This window comes from Pristiophorus japonicus, chromosome 17, assembly GCF_044704955.1.
Source record: "Pristiophorus japonicus isolate sPriJap1 chromosome 17, sPriJap1.hap1, whole genome shotgun sequence".
Lineage (NCBI taxonomy): Eukaryota > Metazoa > Chordata > Chondrichthyes > Pristiophoridae > Pristiophorus > Pristiophorus japonicus.
Genome location: NC_091993.1, coordinates 46,160,755 through 46,179,563, shown reverse-complemented (window position 1 = coordinate 46,179,563; position 18,809 = coordinate 46,160,755).

Here is an 18,809-nt window from a genome sequence, read left to right as displayed (position 1 = left end):
CCCGCTCCTTTTCCGCCAACTGGGGAAAGTTAAAATTGCCTGTAAGTGTTTCCCTTGTGAGAAATATCCTATGTAACCCTGTTTTAACCCTTTATTTTCTCACCCTAGCAGTATAAAAATGCAAGTTAAAAAATTCAACACAGACTGAAAGACTGTGACATTTTGTTCGGACTCCCGACTTCTGGATTCGTCCAGAGTGAAGAGACAGTAATATCTACCCTGTTAACGCCTTTCTAACCTCAGGCACAGCACCCCTTCAGCAATGTTCCCTCTAACTGTTTTTGTACTGAGGGGGCCACGAACTCTTTTCAACACGACCGTTTTGTCTGGGGGCAAATTTTACGCAACAACAACAACCACTTTTACAACAACAACCATTTAAACACATATATAGAATAATATTACCACCCATCATCTCAAATCATAACACAATCAGACAAATTGCTAAAAACCAGAACATCAGGTGCTCTTTTCTGGTTTATAAACCTCATTCGTGGCTTTATTTAATCTCGAACAGATCACAGCGATTCCATTTTTTACTCACGTGTCTTGTGTTAGAGCTTTCTCTGTCAGGTGTCCCATCAAAGTTCATCACAGATCTCAGAGTCATTGTCCGATTAGGATACGTTAATATTGGAGATTAGTTGGGACAATGATAGTGTAGTGTGAAACGAAGAAGGATGTTACCAAGATCCAGGTCAGTGATTGGAGCGTGGGCAGGTACAGCAGGAGCGGCGAGGTCGGGGCGGAGGAGCTGCGAGAGATTGTAGAGGGATGTGACCGGGGCCCAGGAGAGACATGAGTTCAGGGCCAGAAGAGCCAAGGGCCCAGGGGCAGCACGGACCAGCCCACACTGCGATATGTGCGCGCACTAGGTCTCCAGTCATCTTAGTTAACCCTTGCCACTGGACCAAGACCTAGCTCTGTCAAGCCCGTGTGGTGGCTGGTGTGCAACAGTCACCACACGTTAAAAAAATCCACGCACAGGCATCTTCCACTCTTCAGGATGTAGTTCGGGATCCGGAATATTAGGACCTTCATTGAAACACCTGTGAACTCATCCCGTTTTTGGTGTGGAAGCAAGTCATCCTCGATACGAGGGACCGCCTATAATGATGAGTGTAAAACAGGATGGTTGGGACTCAGCCCATGTGAGGTGTTAATGGCAGATTGATCAGAACAATGGCGGTGCCAAAGCTAACACATTAGCAACTATTAGCAAGCTCACATTAACTAATAATACAAAAGCAAAATACTGCGGATGCTGGAATCTGGAATAAAAACAGAAAATGCTGGAAATCTCAGCGGGTCAGGCAGCATCTGTGGAGAGAAACAGAGTTAACGTTTCGGGTCGATGACCCTTCGTCAGAACTGGAGAGTGTTTGGAAATAACAGATTTTTAAGAAGCCATGAAAGGGGGAGGGAAAGAAAGAGCAAAAGGGAAGGTATGTGATGGAGTGGAAGATAGGAGAGATTAGAGAGACAAAAGGGATGATGGACCACGTTGAAATGGTAATGCCAGGAGTTAGAAAAACATTAGTCAGGATAGGATGTGAATGGTGGATAATGACCAACTGCCATTAGAGACAAGGAGGAAAAAAGAAACAGGGTGGGGCACGGGGAAGGGAGCCAAAGATGGCCAGAGATTATGCTCTGAAACTGTTGAACTCGATGTTGAGTCCAGAAGGCTGTAAAGTGCCTAAACGAAAGATGAGGTGCTGTTCCTCGAGCTTGAGTTGAGCTTCATTGGAACAGTGTAGGAGACCGAGGACGGAGAGGTCAGAGTGGGAGTGGTGGAGAATTACAGTGACAGGCGACCAGAAGCTCAGGGTCACACTTAGGGACTGAAGGGAGGTGCTCCGCAAAGCGGTCTCCCAATCTGCCCTTGGTCTCCCCAATGTAGAGGAGACCACACAGTGAGCAGTGAACACAGTATATTAAATTGCAAGAAGTACAAGTAAATCACTGTTTCACCTGGAAGGAGTGTTTGGGGCCCAGGATAGTGGGAAGGGAGGAGGTAAAAGGGCAGGTATTGTACATCCTGGGCTTGCACGGGAAGGTGCCATGGGGAGGGGAGGGGGTGCTGGGGGTGACTGCGGAATGACCAGGGTGTCGTGGAGGGAGAGGCATTAACTATCTGAGATTGTCCAGGTCATCTCCTGTTCCCTTGTAAATTCAGACAGGAAACATCAGGTTAAATTGATTCGCAGTTAAACCATCAAAATTGCCATTATGTCAAGGTCTGGAGGTTTGGTGATTGAGCATGGTCAATGCTTCAATGCTGGGGATGTTGGCCTGAGTGAGAACACTGACGTTGGTGCACCTATCCTGCCAATGGATTTGTAGAATCTTGCGGAAACCGCGTTGGTGGTACTTCTCCAGTGCTTTGAGGTGCCTGCTGTACATTGTCCATGTTTTTGAAACAGCAAAGCATTGACCACGCTCGATCACCTCCGATGGACGGGCCATGCCCGATATTGACTCCCAAAATAAGCGCACTACTCGGAGTTCCGACATGGCAAGCGAGCCCAAGGTAGGCAGAGGAAATGCTTCAAGGTCACCCTCAAAGCCTCCTTGGAAAAGTGTAACATCCCCACTGACAACTGGGAATCCCTGGCCCAAGACTGCCCAAAGTGGAGGAGAAGCATCCGGGAGGGCGCCGAACACAGAGTCTCTTCGCTGGGAGCACGCGGAAGCCAAGTGCAAACAACGGAAGGAGTGCACGACAACCCAAGCTCCCCACCCACCCGTCCCTCCAACCACTGTCTGCCCCACCTGTGACAGAGAATGTAGGTCCCGCATTGGTCTCATCAGTTGTAATGTCTGTAAGCTTGTAATGTTTGTAGCTCCACACTGTGGATGTGGACGTATGGTGTACTGCAAGTGCAGGGTTAACAATAAACAGAACCAAACAGATTTCCGGAGACTTCCGAGAGAGCTGCCTGCCATGTTAGGAAGCTGTGTGTGCTGTGCCTGTGAATATAATCACATTTAGTGATGGAAGATGGGATTTTCGGATGATTTAAAGCTTAAATTTTGTTGGTGAAGGATTCAGCCAGCCGACAGAGGGACTTTGGAAGTTTCTATCTTTGGAAAAAGCTACAAAATCCAAGGTAAAATACAGTACACGTGTGAACAGCTAGAGATTAAAATGGCAGGTTTATTGAGACCTTTGGGTGAATATAGACATGACCGAGAATGTTTTAAATCATATGTGGATCGGCTAGAAATGTATTTCATTGCAAACAACATAATCGAAGTTCCAGACAATGCAGTCCAGAACCGGGCTGTGTTGGAACGTAAGAAAGCGATCTTCTTATTGGAGGCAGGTCCGGCATTATTTGACACTCTTGTAAATCTGCTTGTGCCTGACGAGCCAAAGGACACAACGCTTAAAGAGATTTTAATGAAGCTGGAGCAGCACTACAACCCCAAACCGTTAGAAATTGCTGAAAGCTATCGTTTCTGGATTCGAAATCAAAAGGCTGATGAAAGTATCAGTGATTACATCGTAGCATTAAAAAAGCTATCAATGCACTGTAACTTTGGAAACTTTCAAAACAGAGCATTACGGGATCATTTTGTTTGTGCGGTGAAAAATGATGCGATCAGAGGAAGTTATTGACGACGGATGAGATTGCTTGTCAGACAGCGAAGTCGATGAGCTTGGCCGAACAATATTCCCGAGAATTAAATAATGATTACGGTTGTCAGTCAACCGAGGTAACTCACCTGCAGGTTCAAAGTAAAAGACGGGCATGGCCGAAAGTCTCAGAAACTGGAAATTCTAACAGAACGTCGAAGTCGTGCTATAGGTGCCTGGGACAACACATTGCTCAAAGTTGACCATACGTGAAGGCAGAGTATTTCTTCTGCAGGAAGACTGGGCATCTTGTGAAGGCATGCCGACTGAAGGGTAAACCAGTTTTCAAATATATGAGTCCAGCGTTCAAAGCTATGAGTAGAAATCCAAAGAGACTACATAGCATGGAAGAACAACAACAGGGCGAGGAGATGTTAGAATTACACGTCATCAGGAGCACGAGGTTAACGGACAGCGATTCGGAAAGCATCAAAATCCACATAGATGTTGCGGGATTCAAGATACCAATGGAAATTGACACGGGTGCCTCCGTGAGTGTAGTGCCGGAGTCACTATACCTCGATAAATTGCGTGATTTCCAACTGGAGAAATCCAAGATAGAGCTGCGGGGCTACTCGGGAGAGAAAATTCCTGTGGTAGGTCGTATCAATGTACCGGTGAAATATAAAGATCAATTTCAGAACTTGCCTCTAGTAGTAGTGAAAGGAGACAAGTCTGCCTTACTAGGAAGAAATTGGTTGAGCTCACTGAGGCTGGATTGGAGTAAGATTTTCTGTGTGGAAGCGAAATTTTCATCAACGGGTGAGGTTATCAAGAAGTATCCGAAGGTGTTCTATGAAATGAGCAGTCTGATCCAAGACTTCAAGGCGAGTGTCAGAGCACAGAAGGATGCTAGATCGGTTTACTACAAGCCACGTTCCGTACCATCAGCACTCAAGGTGAAAGTTGAGCAAGAACTCAAAAGACTAGAGACTGAGAACATTATATGTAAGATAGATCGATGTAATTGGGCTACACCCATTGTTGTTGTACCTAAGTCTGATGGTAAGGTAAGATTGTGTGGTGATTATAACGTAATCGTAAACCAGGTTCCAGAGGGTAATGTCCCCAATACATTGCCGAATATAGAAGATTTGTTCACAACACTGACAGGTGGTCAGATCTTCTCAAAACTGGATCTTACGAATGCCTACTTACAGCTTGAACTAGATGAGGAGTCCAAGTCATTTTTGACTATAAATACTCATCTAGGCCTATATCAATATATAGGCTACCGTTTGGAGTGTCTTCCGCCCCTGCCATATTCCAAGGGGTGATGAGCCAGATTTTGTAAGAACATAAGAACATAAGAATTAGGAACAGGAGTAGGCCATCTAGCCCCTCGAGCCTGCTCCGCCATTCAACAAGATCATGGCTGATCTGGCCGTGGACTCAGCTCCACTTACCCGCCCGCTCCCCGTAACCCTTAATTCCCTTATTGGTTAAAAATCTATCTATCTGTGATTTGAATACATTCAATGAGCTAGCCTCAACTGCTTCCCTGGGCAGAGAATTCCACAGATTCACAACCCTCTGGGAGAAGAAATTCCTTCTCAACTCGGTTTTAAATTGGCTCCCCCGTATTTTGAGGCTGTGCCCCCTCGTTCTAGTCTCCCCAACCAGTGGAAACAACCTCTCTGCCTCTATCTTGTCTATCCCTTTCATTATTTTAAATGTTTCTATAAGATCCCCCCTCATCCTTCTGAACTCCAACGAGTAAAGACCCAGTCTACTCAATCTATCATCATTAGGCAACCCTCTCATCTCTGGAATCAGCCTAATGAATCGTCTCTGTACACCCTCCAAAGCTAGTATATCCTTCCTTAAGTAAGGTGACCAAAACTGCATGCAGTACTCCAGGTGCGGCCTCACCAATACCCTATACAGTTGAAGCAGGACCTCCCTGCTTTTGTACTCCATCCCTCTCGCAATGAAGGCCAACATTCCATTCGCCTTCCTGATTACCTGCTGCACCTGCAAACTAACCTTTTGGGATTCATGCACAAGGACCCCCAGGTCCCTCTGCACCGCAGCATGTTGTAATTTCTCCCCATTCAAATAATATTCCCTTTTACTGTTTTTTTTTCCAAGGTGGATGACCTCACATTTTCTGACATTGTATTCCATCTGCCAAACCTTAGCCCATTCGCTTAACCTATCTAAATCTCTTTGCAGCCTCTCTGTGTCCTCTACACAACCCGCTTTCCCACTAATCTTTGTGTCATCTGCAAATTTTGTTACACTACACTCCGTCTCCTCTTCCAGGTCATCTATGTATATTGTAAACAGTTGTGGTCCCAGCACAGATCCCTGTGGCACACCACTAACCACCGATTTCCAACCCGAAAAGGACCCATTTATCCCGAATCTCTGCTTTCTGTTGGCCAGCCAATTCTCTATCCATTTCTCTAATTCTCTAATACATTTCCACTGACTCCGCGTACCTTTATCTTCTGCAGTAACCTTTTGTGTGGCACCTTATCGAATGCCTTTTGGAAATCTAAATACACCACATCCATCGGTACACCTCTATCCACCATGCTCGTTATATCCTCAAAGAATTTCAGTAAATTAGTTAAACATGATTTCCCCTTCATGAATCCATGTTGCGTCTGCTTGATTGCACTATTCCTATCTAGATGTCCCGCTATTTCTTCCTTAATGATAGCTTCAAGCATTTTCCCCACTACAGATGTTAAACTAACCGGCCTATAGTTACCTGCCTTTTGTCTGACCCCTTTTTTAAACAGAGGCGTTACATTAGCTGCTTTCCAATCTGCTGGTACCTCCCCAGAGTCCAGAGAATTTTGGTAGATTATAATGAATGCATCTGCTATAACTTCTGCCATCTCTTTTAATACCCTGGGATGCATTTCATCAGGACCAGGGGACGTGTCTACCTTGAGTCCCATTAGCCTGTCCAGCACTACCCCCCTAGTGATAGTGATTATCTCAAGGTCCTCCCTTCCCACATTCCCGTGACCAGCAATTTTTGGCATGGTTTTTATGTCTTCCACTGTGAAGACCGAAGCAAAATAATTGTTTACGGTCTCAGCCATTTCCACATTTCCCATTATTAAATCCCCCTTCTCATCTTCTAAGGGACCAACATTTACTTTAGTCACTCTTTTCCATGTTATATATCGGTAAAAGCTTTTACCGTCTCTTTTTATGTTTTGCGCAAGTTTACTTTCGTAATCTATCTTTCCTTTCTTTATTGCTTTCTTAGTCATTCTTTGCTGTCATTTAAAATTTTCCCAATCTTCTAGTTTCCCACTAACGTTGGCCACCTTATACGCATTGGTTTTTAATTTGATACTCTCCTTTATTTCCTTGGTTATCCACGGCTGGTTATCCCTTCTCTTACTGCCCTTCTTTTTCACTGGAATATATTTTTGTTGAGCACTATGAAAGAGCTCCTTAAAAGTCCTCCACTGTTTCTCAATTGTGCCATCGTTTAGTCTGTGTTTCCAGTCTACTTTAGCCAACTCTGCTCTCATCCCACTGTAGTCCCCTTTGTTTAAGCATAGTACGCTTGTTTGAGATACTACTTCCTCACCCTCAATCTGTATTACAAATTCAACCATACTGTGATCACTCATTCCGAGAGGATCTTTTACTAGGAGATCGTTTATTATTCCTGTCTCATTACACAGGACCAGATCTAAGATAGCTTGCTCCCTTGTAGGTTCTGTAACATACTGTTCTAAGAAACAATCCCGTATGCATTTTATGAATTCCTCCTCAAGGCTACCCCGTGCGATTTGATTTGACCAATCGATATGTAGGTTAAAATCCCCCATGATTACTGCCGTTCCTTTTTCACATGCTTCCATTATTCCCTTGATTATTGCCCGTCCCACCGTGAAGTTATTATTTGGGGGTCTATAAACTACGCCCACCAGTGACTTTTTCCCCTTACTATCTCTAATCTCCACCCACAATGATTCAACATTTTGTTCATTAGAGCCAATATCGTCTCTCACAACTGCCCTGATATCATCCTTTATTCGTAGAGCTACCCCACCTCCTTTCCCTTCTTGTCTATCTTTCCGAATTGTCAGATACCCCTGTATGTTTAATTCCCAGTCTGGGCCCCCCTGCAACCACGTTTCTGTAATGGCCACCAAATCATACCCATTTGTAATGATTTGTGCCGTCAACTCATTTACTTTATTTCGAATGCTGCGTGCGTTTAGGTAGAGTGTTTTAATACTAGTTTTTAAACCATGATTTTTAGTTTTGACCCCTCCTGCAGCCCCTTTATATTCATACATATTGTCCCTTTATATCACCTTGTGGTTTACACTTACCCCAGTGCTACTCTGCTGTTGCCTCCTGCCTTTTGCATTCTTTCTTGGGGTCCTGTTCATCTGAGCTCTCACCCACGCTAATTAGCTCAGAGCCCTCTCCTGGGTTCCGAATACTCCTTGCATTGAGGCACCGAGCTTTCATGCTTGCCTTTTTATTACACTTTGACCCTTTAGAATTTTGCTGTACAGTGGCCCTTTTTGTTTTTTGCCTTGGGTTTCTCTGCCCTCCACTTTTACTCATCTCCTTTCTGTCTTTTGCTTTTGTCTCCATTTTGTTTCCCTCTGTCTCCCTGCATTGGTTCCCATCCCCCTGCCATATTAGTTGAACTTCTCCCCAACAGCACTAGCTACATATTGTAAGGTATTGAAGAGATAGTATGTTATTTGGATGACATACTAATTTTAGCACCAAATAGGCAAATTCATAATAACACATTGAATGAAGTCCTCAAACAGCTAGAGAAGCACAGAGTGCGAGTGTCTGCTCATACATGTGAGTTATTTAAAAACTCAGTGGAGTACTTAGGGTACAGAGTAAACAAAGATGGTTTACACCGAACCATGGAAACATTGGATGCAATTAGAAATGCACCCACTCCTAGGAATGTCACTGAACTTGGTTCATTCTTGGGTCTTTTGAACTTTTGAACTTTTGAAGTTCCTACCAAATTTGGCTACAGTATTACATTCACTGAATGAACTTTTGAAAAAACAGGTCCATTGGAAGTGGTCAAAAGAATGCGACATAACATTCAAGGAGTGTAAAAGCAAATTGGTAGAGAGCACCATGTTAGTTCACTATGACATATCTAAGGAGATTAAGCTATCATGTGCTGCCTCTCCGTATGGAGTTGGGGCAGTAATCTCTCATGTATTAACTAGTGGGGAGGAGAGACCAATTGCTTTTGCTTCACGCACTTTCAGTGCCGGTGAGAGTAATTATGCGCAAATTGAAAGGGAAGCTTTGGCATTAATTTTTGGGGTCAAGAAGTTTCACAAAGACTTGTATGGTCATTAGTTTACCATCGTTACAGACCATAAGCCCCCAACAGCAATCCTCCATCCAAAGTCCCCAGTTCCAACATTAGCTGCAGCCCGAATGCAGAGATGGGCTTTGATTTTGTCAGCTTATACATATGATATAGAATACAGATGATCAGCTGATCACAGTAATGCTGATGCAATGTCTAGATTGCCTTCCCCATCACAAGTTACACCCGATAGGGAAGAAGTGTTTTATTTTTCATACATTGATGAACTGCCAGTCACAGCTGAAGAGATTGGTAGAGCAACCAAACGTGACCCAGTGATGTCAAAGGTGTATGAGTATATTGCAAATGGATGGCCAAATCAGGTAACAGACAAAGATACACATCCATTCTTCATTCGTAGGAATGAATTATCAGTCGATAAAGATTGTATCATGTGGGGTGCAAGAGTAGTTATACCAAATAAATTCAGGTCCAAATTATTAGGAGACCTCCATGACCAGCACCTGGGAATGTGCTTGACCAAGAGTTTTGTACGCAGTTATTTATGGTGGCCAGGTCTTGATAAAGATATAGAGTACATCGTGGGTCAGTGTACGACATGTCAATCGGTAAGCAAGCAACCACCACCAGTACCATTACAGCCATGGAAATGGCCCCCCAGGGTGTGGCAAAGGCTACATATTGATTTTGCTGAGCTAGAAGGACAACAATTGTTCATTGTGATTGATAGCCATTCGAAGTGGGTTGAGATGTTCCCAATGTGGAAAATAACAACAAGTAAAACATTGGACATTTTACGAAAATTATTTTCTTCATTTGGCCTCCCTGAAGAAATTGTTTCGGATAATGGATCACAATTTCATTCAGAAGAATTTGCACAATTCACGAGCAAAAATGCTGTGAAACATACCAAGGTTCCACCATACCATCCTCCTTCGAATGGTGCAGCAGAGTGCACTATACAAATTGTAAAACGCGCCCTCATAAAACAAATGTTAGATCCAAATCCAAGGAAACGACAGTTGTCATTGGATCACAAATTGGCTAATTTTTTGATTCCATATCGAAATACTCCTCATACAACTACTGGTAGAACACCAGCAGAGTTGTTTCTCAAATGACAGCCTCGAACCAGATTCTCGTTGTTACAGCCAAATATGGCACAATCCGTAGAAGAGACACAATTAAGACAGAAATAGAATCAGGATAGAGGTAGAGTAAAAGAGAGAAGTGTGAAATTAAACCAGAAGGTGAGAGTGAAGAACCATCAGCATAAATGGTTAAAGTGGTTACCAGGAAGAGTGGTGAAGATATGTGGCCCTCGCACATATTTGGTGAAGAAGTTTGATAATGGACAGGTTAGGTTTGTTCACATTGATCGTATTTTACCTACAGACATGAAAGGAGTTGAAGGTGGGAATGATTCAATTATTTCTGACTTTTCAGATAGTTTTGATATACCAGTAGCAAATCCTAAATCCAATGTACTGGAAACAAATCCAGGAGAGAATCAGAATGAAAGTCTGAGTCCGAAAACAAAGAGCCTGAAGTTAGAGTGACTTCAAATGAAAATCAAGGAAATTCCATGGAGGAAAACGTTCCTCATGATGAGCCTCGAATGAGTTTAGATTCGACACTGTGTTTGGAAGGTTCTGTTCGAGAGCGAAGGTATCCTCTTCGAAACAGAAAACAAGTGGTAAAGTTAAATTTGTAAATGTGGAAAAAAAAAGTTTATATCCTGTGTTATGTATAAACATGAAAGTTATGTATGATGTTAGTTATGATGGCTTCTTCATTAAGGAGGGAGAAGTGTAATGTCTGTAAGCTTGTAATGTTTGTAGCTCCACACTGTGGATGTGGACGTATGGTGTACTGCAAGTGCAGGGTTAATAATAAACAGAACCAGACAGATTTCCGGAGACTTCCGAGAGAGCTGCCTGCCATGTTAGGAAGCTGTGTGTGCTGTGCTCTATGAATATATCACATGAGTCACCTGAGAACTCATATTAGTGTGGAAGCAAGTCACCCACGACTCCGGGGGACTGCCTCAGAAGAAAAGGAGGTTTGGTGAGAATGAACCTTGCTTCAATATACATGCTGGACACAGTCTCACAAATCCCATTCTACCTTTACTCCTGCTCACTATTCACAACAATGCCAAGTTTTGTATCATTTGCAAACTTCAAAATGGTTCTCCCAATACCCAGGTCCAGATCAATTATATACAACAAGAAAAGCAATGGTCCTAACATGGACACTGGGGGATACTTCTCTCCAGTCAGAAAACCAAGCGTTCACCACTACTCTCTGCCTCCTCTCCCACAGCCAATTACATACCCGAGTTACCAGCGCCCCTTTAATACCATATGCTTCTATTTTCTGAATACGTCTGTTATATGGTACATCACCAAATACCTTTTGAAAGTCCCTGGGCTGAAATTCAGGGTCCCTATGAGGCCTGTTTCCACCGTTTTGCGTCGGCCATGTGGTGGAATCCCATGACCGCCACGTCGCAGTCCAAAGGCCGCGGGTCGGGGATTTTTCGGCCTGTCCCCACTTTGGCCCAGCTGCCGAGGACCTTGCACTGCCGCTCTCCCTCACCTACAGGAGACTTTAATCCATATATAGGGGGAAAAAATCGTTGCCCCATTGCGCGCTGCCCCCGACAACTTTCTCTGTCAGTGCGCCTTATCCGGAGTGTGTGGCCCGACAGCGCTGCGGCCCTTCGAGGGGAGGGCCCACTGCCGCGGCCGCCATGTTGTTATTCTTGCCAGCTGATTTCCCGATCGTTATGGCGACAGTTTCGGTAAGCAGACCACATCTCTTATGAACTGAGAAACAGCGTATTTTACTCTCTGACACACCAAGTTATTGCAGCTCAGGTCTAACAGTTAACCCCGATCACGGTAAATCACTTCCTGAAGACCTGTATGATATGCATTACATCTCCTGTAGGATATTCACTATACCTCGGAAGGCAAAAAATGCTCACAACGCTAGAATACTTTCTACAGATTGAACTACTCTCCAGATGGCATCATATTTTACGGGACCATAAAGGGAACCTCAATGGCACCAAGCATCTGGTGGAAAAGGCCCTGCAGCCACCTTTGTGTTTGGTGGCAGAGCCGCAATGCCGCCATATTAACGGGGCGCAGGTGTCCTGCTGCTCTGTTCATTGAGCAACACTGGCATCTTTGTCTCGGGCCTGGGTGCAGCCTCTCAGTGTGGCCAGGATTTCTCCCTTATGCAGTGTGTCAGGACACCAGCTGTGTCTCGGCACTGGTGACATTTTCGGCCCCTCCCCCGCTCCAGCTCACCGCATGGCCTGTGAATCTAACCTCACAGATCACTGCACAGCCGCGCTCCTTACAGGGAACGTAGCCCTTAACCTTCTCATCGCCAGGGAATGTAACACAAACTTAAGTCTATCATCACAGCCTGGGCCCTTCATCTGGGGTACCACCTTGCTGACTTTCCCCAAGGTCACTATATCCTTCCTAAAGTGGGGACTGAAGCTCCTAGGGGCGAGGCAGGTCTTGGGCGGTAACACAGACTGGCCGCTATCGAATCAAAAGCCAGTTTTATACACCGGCCAAAACAATCTCACCCATTTTGTGCTACCCCTCCCCCCTCTCCCCGGACCAATTTCGCCCGCATACTGTACATGACCTTGAACTCTGCAGTTTAACACAAAGGCCTCGATCTGATTTCCAAGGTGTGTTCCATGTGTTTAACTGCAGGGCATCTTTTCATTGGTTTTCTGTAGGTTTCCCGCCCACAGCCAGCCTAATTGACAAGCTGAGAGCAGGTGGGGGAAGGTGAGGGGGAGATGGGAGAGAACGTGGCTGGGGGGTCGGTGGGGGTGGGGGAAGAGCCGATGGACATGTTGCATCTGGACAAAGCTGGCACCAAAGTTCTCGCTGAGAGATAACTAGTACTGCTGGGGAGGGTTTAAACTAACTTGGTCGGGGGACGGGAACCAGAGAATAGCAGAAAGAAGCAGCAATGAGATCAGAGGACAGAGAGATAATGACGGCAGTAAAATTAGAAATAGCTCAATAATTGCAGGGACCACATTGAGGAAAATAGCAAAAGTACAAAGCTATTAAAATGTATGTACGTCAATTTCCATAGTGTCATTAATAAGCTTGGAGAGCTGCAGGCACAGCTTGCTACATGGGATTATGCCACAGTTGCAATAATAGAGACATGGCTCAACAAGGTCAGAGTGAGAAGGAGATAAATGAGCAAATGTTTAGCAAATTTCAAAGGCTTGTAACAAAAAAAAAAGAGTACAGGTAGTAATATTAGGAGACGTTAATTACCATAGTGCTAAGGTTAGGGAAGGAGAGGAATTTCTGATTTGTGTACAGGAGAATGTTCTTGAACAATATGTCTCCAGTCCAACAAGGAAGGATCTGGGTCTGGGGAATGAAGTGGGACAAGTGGAGGGAGTTACTGTCAGAGATCACCTCACTCACTGTGACCACAACATCATTCGATTTAACTTCTTCCTCGAGCAGAGGCCCAACCAGTCCCCATCCACCACCCCACTCCTCCATCTGGCTGAACTTGTTCTCACATTGAACAACTTCTCCTTTAACTCCACTCACTGCCTCCAAATTAAAGATGTTGCTATGGGAACCCGCATGGGCCCTAGCTGTACCTGCCTTTTCGTGGGATATGTGGAACATTCTTTGTTCCAGTCCTACTCGGGTTCCCTCCCTCTCCTCTTTTTCCGGTACATTGATGACTGTATCGGTGTCGCTTCCTGCTCGCGCCCTGAACTGGAAAATTTTATTCACTTTGCATCCAATTTCCACCCTTCCCTCACCTTCACATGGTCCATCTCCGACTCTTCCCTTCCCTCCCTCGACTTCTTCGTCTCCATTTCTGGGGATAGGCTATCGAGAAACATTCACTATAAGCCCACTGACTCCCACAGCTACCTGGACTACACTTCCCCTACCCCGCTTCCTGTAAGGACTCTATTCCATTCTCCCAATTTCTCTGTCTCCGTCACATCTGTTCTGACGATGCCACCTTCCATACTCGTGCTTCCAATATCTCTTCCTTTTTGTAGTCTGTGTTGCTGGACATGTTGAACATTTGATTGATGTCAATGGTGGAAAAAGTGGGGTGTGGGCGGGGATTGGGTGTTATTGGCTGTGATACTTATGATTTCAGACCAATGTTAGTATAAACTTTTTGTTATTGAACATAACCTTGTTGCGAATTGTCTCAGATAGCTGCATCGTTACACACTGGTGATTCTTTAACATGAAAGGGTTAAATGCAATTTAGCATCAATCAACTTAAACTTTAATTGGCACCAAGGTGATGGGCACCATTGATGTCTGAGCTGCACACACACAGCAGTGTGTCAGCTTTGTCACTCGCATCAACGCTCTTTCAGGCAAATCGTTCAGATATCGGCTCCTCACGTAAGAATTCGAGGTTAAAAATGCCAGCCACACCGCTGGCGTTCGTTCAGAACAGTTCCACTTTTTGTGGCCGTTTTTTTGGGCGAGCGATATTGTGGGCGATATGTGCGCGAGGTGGTGAAAGTGACCCTCGTAAAGAGTACATCTGGCGAAACTAACGCCAGATGTGCTCTTTACGACAAAAAAAAGTGGGCGGGTGGTATTATTGAATCTCGGCATTAATTCCGTGTGGAAAGTAACGCTGGCCGATATTATGGGTGTTGATTTCGCCCATTCTGATGATTCCGCGCCAAAAAAGTGGGCGGGCGCTAATATTTTTTCCCGCCGTTAAGCACATGGGGAAAGTAACGCTCGCTGATAAGTTTCCTAAAAATGCCTGTCAGTTTCCATTTTATGCCAAAATGGGCGATATATGGGTACTATACGTCATTTCAACGGTAAAATGGGCACTAAGTGGGTGTTAAGCAGGCAAAACAAGTGGAGATTCTAGCCCCAAGAGTCACAGTCTCTGAATAAAGGGACTATAGGCCTAGTCTGGGCCATCTCTCCTTATAGGACAATCCCCCCCCCCCCATCCCAGGAATCAGTCTGGTGAACCTTCATTGCAAGTCTATCCTTCTTTAGGTAAGGAGACCAAAACTCCAGGTGTGGTCTCACCAGGGCCCTATATAATTGCAGTAAGACGTCATTACTCTTATACTCAAATCCTCTCGTAATAAAGGCCAACATACCATTTGCTTTCTTAATTGCTTGCTGTACCTGCATGTTAACTTTCAGTGATTCGAGTACAAGGCACCCAGGTCCCTCTGAACACCAACATTTCCCAATCTCTCACCGTTTAAAAATTACTCTGCTTTTCTATTTTTCCTACCAAAGTGGATAACTTCACATTTCTCCACATTATATTTCATTTGCCATGTTCTTGCCCACTCACTTATATTCCCTTGAAGCCTCTTTGCATCCTCTTCACAACTTACATTCCCACCTCGCTTTGTATCATCAGCAAACTTGAATATATTACATTTGGTCCCCTCAGCCAAATCACTGATTATAGATTGTGAATAGCTGGGGCACAAGCAGTGATCCTTGTGGTGGCCCACCAACCCGAAAATGACCCGTTTATTCCTACTCTCTGTCCATTAACCAATCCTCAATCCATGCCAGTATATTACCCCCAATTCCATGAGCCCTAATTTTGTTTAATAACCTCTTGTGTGGCACCTTATCGAATACCATCTGAAAATCCAAATCCACTGGTTCCCCTTATCTATTCTACTAGGTATATCCTCAAAAAACAGATTTGTCAAACATGATTTCCCTTTCATAAATCCGTATTGACTCTGTCCAATCTTCTTCTTATTTTCTAAGTGCCTTGTTACTACATCGTTAATAATAGATTCTAGCATTTTCCCTACTACTGATGTCAGGATAATTGGTCTGTAGATCCCTGTTTCGCTATTCCCTCCTTTCTTAAATAGCAGGGTTACATTAGTTACCTTCCAATCTGTGGGAACCGTTCTAGAATCTATGAAATTTTGGAAGATGACAACCAATGCATCCACTATCTCTATAGTCACCTCTTTCAAACCCCTAGGATGTAGGCCATCAGGTCCAGGGGATTTATCAGTTTTCAGTCCCATTAATTTCTCGAGTATTACGTTTTTGCTAATGCTAATTTCTTTCAGTTCCTTATTCTTGTCAGACCCTTGGTACTCCACTATTACTGGGAGGTTTTTGTGTCTTCTTCCGTGAAGACAGACTCAAAGGGGCCGATTTTCATCAAGGCCTCCGCCTGCCCAAGTGCCGCCCAAAGTGCCACCGATGGCCGCCGAGGTACTGGATGGTACTTTGGGTGGGATATTCATCGCTAAGGTCCCTCGAAGGTCGGTGGGCGGCAAGTGAACGATGTACGCCACCAATCTGGGCAGCTGTGGGCGGGAGGTCTCATTCTCGAAGACCTGGAAAAAAAAGTCAACAGTAAAAAATAAAAAAACTATCGGAAGACCTTCAGGGGATCCCATCCAGGTAAGTCACTGTGGAAATGTTATTTTTAAATGTTCACTTACCTATTTTTCTGGTTCTTCATACTCATCGTCAGGGACCCTGTTCTGCCGCTGAGTCCCGCCGACTCCTGCCCGCAGGAGTATGAGAACTCGGCGGGCGGGAAGTTAGTTGCACCACTCGGCCGTCCGCTGACGTCAGTGGATAGTTCCCGCCGGCTGCTCCAGCCCACTCCAGGCCACCTCCAAAGTGGCACTGGACGGATTTTCAGGAAGAATGTTGGCGGCAGTCGGTGATAGCGGGCGGTGGGCTGATGAATTTCGGTCCCAAAGTAGTTGTTTAATTTCTCTGCCATTTCCTTATCCCCCATTATAATCTCTCCTGTCTTAGCCGATAGGGGACCCACATTTACCGTCGCTAATCTTTTCCTTTTTTATAAACCTATAGAAGCTTTTACCATCTGTTTTTGTATCTCTCGCTAGTTTATTCTCATAATCTATTTTCCCTTTCTTTATCAATTTCTTCGTCCTCCTTTGCTGAGGTCTAAAATTCTCCCAATCCTCAGGCCTGCTGTTGTTTTTGGCAACATTATCAGCCTCTTCCTTTGATCTAATACTATCTGTAACTTCTCTTGTTAGCCACGGTTGCACCACTTTTCCTGTCATGTATTCAACCAGCATTGTAACCCATGTATAAACTGACCTAAGTTGTACACCGTGAGAACACTGACCACTAGGTGGGAGACACTCCTAACCTGGACCTTCAGGTATAAAAGGGGAAGCTCCACCCACCTTCATCACTTGAGTGCTAAGGAATAAAGGACAGGTCACAGACTGACCTTCTCTCAAGCATGGGCCTCGTGTGCATTTATACTGTGTAGCAAGGACGTATCAATGGCGACAAGAAACTGGGATTTAAACCACGCTAACATGGCCACTAGCAGAACAGACGAGAGGTACTGTGTTAAGGAATGGTTGGGACAGAGATTCAACATTGTTAAAGCAGCACACAGTTCTCCAGGCAGACAAGGGCAGTCAGGAATGCCCCAACATGTAGTCGAACCCAGAGAGGGAGTTCGACAGAGACAATGGCAAGCTGAACAGCGATTCATGCCATTGCAAGGGACAATGCGGCCAGTAATGGGGCCATCAACACCTGTTAATGATGCACTCAAGGACAATAACAGGGGCAGTCAGGGACGATCGACTGGCAAGGGACCTTTTGTTTCAAACCGCAACTCATGCTGGAGGCGTGGAGGCATACTTTCAGCCGGAGTTTGCAGAGATGAGCAAAATACCTGCAGAAATTGCAGAAATGGACACTGGGGAAATCGCTGGAAGCTGAAGTTTAGCGAGTTCATGTGGAACACACATACAGTTCATACACCAGGACGTCACCGATAATGATGAAAGTGCTCCTCAATGGCATCCCAGTATCAATGGAGTTAGACACGGGTGCCAGCCAGTCCCTGATGGGTATCAAACAGTTCGAAAAGTTGTGGGCATCCAAGGCTAGGAGGCCAAAATTATCGCCAATTGACGCACAGCTACAGACTTACACAAAGCAGATCATTCCAGTGCTAGGCAGCGCCGCGGTAGTCGTGACCCACAAAGATTCGGAGAACAAGTTGCCACTCTGGATTGTCCCAGGGGACAGTCCCGCACTACTGGGGAGGAGTTGGCTTGCTGTCATGAACTGGAAATGGGGCGATATCAATGCAATTTCCTCTGTGGAGCGAGTATCATGCTCACAGGTCCTGGACAAATTTGACTCATTATTTCAACCCGGCATTGGCACTTTCATGGGGGCCAAGGTAGTGATTCACATAAACCCGGACGCCAGACCAGTACACCACAAGGCCAGAGCGGTGCCGTACATGATGCGGGAAAAGATAGAAGGCGAATTGGACCGCCTGTTGAGGGAAGGCATCATCTCGCCAGTCGAATTCAGTGACTGGGCGAGCCCGATTGTGCCGGTGCTCAAGGCGGATGGGTCGGTCAGGATATGTGGCGATTACAAGGCCACCATCAATCGGGTGTCACTCCAAGACCAGTACCCGCTACCGAGAGCGGAGGACCTCTTTGCGACGCTATCCGGTGGCAAACTATTTTCAAAATTGGACCTGACCTCAGCTTACATGGCCCAGGAGCTGGCGAGTGAGTCGAAGAAGCTGACCACCATCACAACACACAAGGGGTTGTTTGAGTACAACAGATGTCCGTTCGGGATTCGCTCGGCCGCCGCGATCTTCCAACGAAATATGGAAAGCCTCCTCAAGTCGATTCCAGGGACAGTGGTTTTTCAGGACGACATCCTCATTATGGGTTATGATACTGAAGAACACCTCCACAACCTGGAGGAGGTGCTACGCAGACTGGACCGGGTAGGTCTGCGACTGAAAAAGGCGAAGTGC